Source organism: Podarcis vaucheri, assembly GCF_965113315.1.
Source record: "Podarcis vaucheri genome assembly, chromosome: 6".
NCBI classification, from domain to species: Eukaryota; Metazoa; Chordata; class Lepidosauria; order Squamata; family Lacertidae; genus Podarcis; species Podarcis vaucheri.
The window spans coordinates 11052954-11058953 of record NC_138764.1 but is presented as its reverse complement, the minus strand read 5'-3'; positions in this window follow the sequence as shown (position 1 = coordinate 11058953).

Genomic DNA, 6000 nt, shown 5'->3' with positions numbered 1-6000 from the left:
CTTTCTTTCTCTCTCTCTCTCTCTCTCTCTCTCTCTCTCTTTCCTTCTTTCCTTCCTTCCTTCCTTCCTCTTTCTTTCTTTCTTTCTTTCTTTCTTTCTTTCTTTCTTTCTAGCATGTGATGGCTGAAATGCATCAAAATATATCCCTCTAAACAGGGGCAGCGAGATCTCCCTTGTTGTCTTGGTACATCTGGGTCTCCCGATGGCCCCCTCCCCAACTCCATCCTGTAAAGTGAAGATGTAAGGTGGGGGGGGGAGAGTCCAAATCGGATTGACACCCACTACCCCCCTTAATAAAGTTTATTATCAGCGGTCTGTAATCCCTTTAAATCCCCTGCAGCGGGGGAAGGGCTGGGATTAGGGGAGGTCAATGTAATCCCAATGAATTGGTTACAGGAGGATTTAGCTAGTGCCAGGGGAGCAGATGGCCCCAGTCCCAGCTATGGAAAACAACCATTTTCTTTAATGATTTGTAACAAGGATAAAAGGACAAGAGAAATGGGAGCAGCGGTTCTGGATTTTGTTTTGGGGGTGGGGTGGGGTGGGCATGGGGGATTGAATGAAAGGAGGCAAGCTTTTGCCATATCCTCCGGAAAAAAGAAAATAAAAAGCAACCTTTTGCTCTTGGCACTCGGAAGGGAAGCTTTGCAGGCGCTAACCTTTGCATTGTTCTTGTAAAATGGGATTTTGGTCTACTTCCCACTCTGGCGTCAAACCTATGTCACTCCTGCCCCCCTCGTAAGTGTGGGGGGTTCTTATGATCCAAAGTGCCTTTGCTGGGGCTGGGGAGAGAGAAAGTCCACCCACACAAAACTGGTGTTAGGGAAAAGAGCTCAGTTCTACGTTTTAATGTCTGATGCTGTACTTTTTTTAATATTCAGTTGGAAGCCGCCCAGAGTGGCCAGATGGGCGGGGTATAAATAATAAATTTATTATTATTATTATTATTCCCCACAGCCGGCCCACCCATTCATGAAAGGCAAAGTGAGGCAAATACCTCAGGTGGCAGGATCCACAGGGGCAGCAGATCCTGATGTAGATCGCCCTTAACCCCTTCTTTCCTGGTGGAGTGTGGGGTGTGTGTGCATGCCATTTTGAGGTCTGCCTCAGGTGCCAAAATTTCTTGGGCAGGCCCTGATCTTCCTTAATATTCTAGTTCTCTCTATGGATAAAATTCTTTTGGGCCTTCCATTTGATAGGAATATGGTCTACTTCCAGGGGGTACCCCAATGTCCAGGCCCTTCCACTTCAGATGGGCCGGTCTGAAGTGGAAAGTCCTGGACATGGGTGCACCCCTTGGAAGTCGGCCATATTCCTGTCAGACGTTTGAGGGCAATGGACAGGGCTCATGCTTGGCTTTGCAATAGCCTGAAGGGAGAAGGGCCCGACCAAACACAAGAAAAGGTGGAGAAAAGGAAGAACCTGCATTTGTGGCTTGAGTTTGGCGCACAAAATATAGCAAACGGAGTCAGCATTTGTGAATATAATCCTCCGAGTGAAATGCACAGTGCAAGCAAAAGAACCATCCTAATAGGGAGACATGTTCCAAGGCATGTCAACTGCTCCTGTTATTTTTCACCTTATTTTTCACCTTACTAGGAATTTGTTTTTTCCTTTTTTATATATATACATTTTTATTAAAGTTTCACAAATTTTTAAACAAACACAAAAACACAAACAAACACAACCCAAATAACAAGTATAGTTTCGGATCCTTCTTTTCTTAACATCTTTCCCTGACTTCCCCACACCTTCCCTTCTTGTATTCCAATTCCAATAGTTAGCTCAGCAAGTTCTTGTCCCCAACTTTACCTTATTATTATTATACTTAATTCATCTTAATTAACCAATTTTAACTTATAGACCTCAATTTAAACAACAATACTCATTCTTTACACCCTTTTCTAAGGTCGACCCAAATTCCCTCCCACAAATTTCCCAATTTTTATATTAATTACAAAACAAAATAACAGAGAGACAACATATAATTATACACCCTTTGGATTCCAAAACTCTCACCCCCCCTTTCCCGGTTTCGATCCCCCAAAAATGTCCACCAGTCTATCAACTATCAGCCTGGAGATCTCACGTCCGAGGCCCTCAGGAATTTGTTTTTTCCTAACTGTGGTGTTGTGTGTGTGTGTGGGGGGATATAAATTTTGTTTTAAAACGGGTGAGGCAAGCTTTTCAAATACAAGGGAGTAATGTCCCCAGTGACTGATCCTGTGGTCAGAAGCGCCATGTGGCACAAACTGTTTTAAACCAGATTGTGTGGTTCACACTGCAGGCAGCTCAGATTTGAAATGGTGTCGTCCCCCCGGCCACTTGTTTTACCAAAAAAATAAAAACAAACAACCCCCAACCCTTAACATGTCAAGAAAAGGGGGCGAGGTGTTCCCCTACTGCTGGAAATATGGCAAAGATATTTCAGGAGTGCCTAGAGTATTGGCTGAAAAATGGCTTTAGTGGTGAGGAATTTCCCCAAAAAGGGTCCGGAAAGCAAACCAACACTTGGCAGTTGAATCCTGCCACGAGAACGGCAAAAATATCCAAAACAGGATGTGACACGCCCCCCCCCCCGGCAAGAACGCTTCCAATATATTTTACTAATCTTGCTGGAATCCTCTTTGTGGTCCCCAAAATTCCTACAAAGGTTTCATAGGAGCAAATTCATTTTAGGAGAAATTCCAAGGCTATTCCAAATTTATTTGAACAGTTTTGTGAGCTCCCCCCCCCGCCCCCGCCCCCTCTGCAATGAAAAATACTTAGAAACAAAAACTTTGGTCAGACACACACCAATATTTATTAGCAAAAATAAATTTATTCCACTAATGTAGTTAGACACAATGACAGCAGGAGAGAACAGGTGCTCCTTGGATCATTCCTGTGCAGCAGCAGAAATGGAGAAAGATGGAGGAAAGGCCGTGTGCCAAACTCATTTGGATCTAAAGAAGTGACAGCAAACTTTCCTTTCATTTATTTAAAGAAGCTGGTTCTTCACTGTTCCGTTATAAAATGCTTCAGGCGTCTGGGAGTGCAGAGAGAAGCGGGGTACAGAATAAGTAGCATATGCATTTATTAGTCTGGTGTAAAACAAGGAGCGGTGGCCTGTTTCCAAAACGGCTTCCAGGTAAACTGCTGTAAAAACAGGGTTTTGAGAAACACAAAACACATACTTACCTGCGACCTGCTCTATCTACAAGTCACCAGTTCATACCCTCCCTTTCCCCAGTTCAGAGTGTGGTCCAAAAAATATAGGTCTGGGTTTTCTCCTCCCCCCCACCTCACACTTTTTGTTAGAAGTCTGTTTCTCTTATGTAGTACAGTGGTGCCTCGCAAGACGAAAAGAATCCGTTCTGTGATTCTCTTCGTCTAGCGGTTTTTTCGTCTTGCGAAGCAAGCCCATTGACGGATTAGCGGATTAGCACTATTAGCGTCTTATCTGCTGATCGGATCAGCTGATAAGCGGATTAGCGGCTTAGAAAAAAGGGGGGGGAACCAGCAGGAACTCGCAAGACATTGTCGTCTTGCGAAGCAAGCCCATAGGAAATTCGTTTTACGAAGCACCTCCAAAATGGAAAACTCTTTCGTCTAGCGAGTTTTCCGTCTTGCGGGGCACCACTGTATTATGGAAATGAAGTGGGTCAGACTTGCCCCAAATGAATTGTGGAGTTACTAGCCAGTGCCAGTCATTCGGGCAGATAGGGCAAAAGAAAATTGAGCATGGAGATGGGCCTACGTTCCTACTCTTAACTAAATTATTTTTCTTCGCGATGGGATCGAAAAGGCACGAATCTCCTCCCTCAAGGATGGCCAACTGGCAGGTCCACTGAAATAGTATTTATTTAAGATTTATACGATCTGAAGAGAAACCAGAGTATTGTTGAAATGTTGAAATATACATTTACAAAGAAACCAGAAGCATTTTTATTGGGCATTGTGGGGAGTGACATAAATAGAAAGGAATGTAAGCTCTTTTTATATGCAATAACAGCAGCAAGAATATTATTGGCCCAAAAATGGAAGCAAGAAGAGTTACCGATGATTGAAGAATGCAGGATGAAGTTAATGGACTATGCAGAATTAGATAAACTAACAGGAAGGATTCAAAACCGGCGAGACCAGAAATTCACGGAAGACTGGAGTAAATTTATGGACTATTTGAAAAGTCAAAATAAAAAAATTCCTTCTAGTAGCACCTTAAAGACCAACTAAGTTAGTTCTTGGTATGTTTCTGGTCACATACCAAGAACTAACTCATTCCAGGAACTAACTTAGTTGGTCTTTAAGGTGCTACTGGAAGGATTTTTTTTTATTTTGACTATGGCAGACCAACACGGCTACCTATCTGTATTTGAAAAGTAATTGTGAAGAACAGATGACGTTTGTAGGGTTGCAAGAAGTTTTGTGAGGAGTATTATTAGAAGTATTGTAAAAATGGATAAGGGGAGGATGATTTGTTAAAAGATGTAAAGGCAATATAAAGTTAAGAAATGCATAAGAAGTGGTTAAAACGGTGGATCATCAGAGGTGCTGATGGAAGTCTAAAAAGATTGTATAAGCGATAAGTTTTGTGGTACATTTTATAATTTATATGTTAACATTAATAAAAAAAATTATTAAAAAAAGAAATAGTATTTATCAGGCCTCTAGTGGCATTAAACCAGATTTCAAACTCATCTGGAGGGAAAATGCCTCCGGTTTCACTCGTAAGGACAATAACTAGCCCACCACCTTCAAGCAGTTCAGTGGGAGATGGAAGCAAGTCCCATACTTTATATCATCAGATTTTGTACATATTTTAACAATCGAATCATGCCAAACTGCATAGAATCACGGAATTGTAAAATTGGAAAGGGACCCATGAGGTCATCGAGCTCAGTCCTCCACAATGCAGGAATATGCAGCTGTCTCCTAAATTCTGCCAACTTTATTACAGAGTCCAAGCAACTATGATGTCAGTTTGTGCCGTGAAACACACTTCTAGTCTCTTAGCAGAGCACCCCACATGCAATTCCTTTGCAAACTACTACTAAGAAAATATGGCTGAAAGACACTCCTTGTTAATGCCATAGCCTCCTCAGTAGTGATACCTGAGAAGGATTGACAGCTTCTCAAAGCTGCCATTTAAACACAAGCAATTTAATACTTAAGGCCCTGCAATTGCTGTTAAAAGACATACAAGTACCGGTACATTTTTTTTTGGGGGGGGTGTAGCAATAGGGCCTGGGCACACAGAGACATTCATAGCACCTGAAAGAAAACTCCAGGCCCTTTTGAAGAGAGAAAAGGTAATTTAAGGTTTTCAGGGTCATCGATAAGCATACTTAAACGTGAGAGAATCTAAGAGCAGTCCACAGGCAGGGATAGACAATCCTGTTCTTTTACACACAAATGTAGCTATTTTCCCAACCACACAGAAAAGCTTCTCTGCACAGTCTGCAGCCCAGAAGGCCTATGTTTGCATTCTGCCTACTGACTAAATATGATTCAGGTAACGCTCAACAGGGTTATTTGTTCCACAGAGCTCTCCTTTTCCTTTCTTTCTTTTTTTACTGCATTGTTATCCATAGCTGTCAACATTTCCCTTTTTTTAAGGGAAATTCCCTTATTCCGAATAGGATACCTTGCAAGAAAAGGAAAAAGTTGACAGCTACAGTGGTGCCTCGCAAGACGAAAATAATTCGTTCCGCGAGTCTTTTCGTCTTGCGATGTTTTTCGCCTTGCGAAGCACGGTCTGTCGCAACTGCGCCTCTTTGAGCGGCTTTTAAAAAAAAGCGCAAGACGTTTTCGTCTTGCAAAGCAAGCCCATAGGGAAATTCGTCTAGCGAAGCAACGCAAAACCGAAAAACCCTTTCATCTAGCGAGTTTTTCGTCTTGCGAGGCATTCGTCTTGCGGGGCACCACTGTATGTTGTTATCTCAAGCATCTTCTGGAAAGGCAAATGATTGCAGGAATGGCCAGTCCTTTTCAAGGGAGCTTGAAAGAAGCACATTAGTT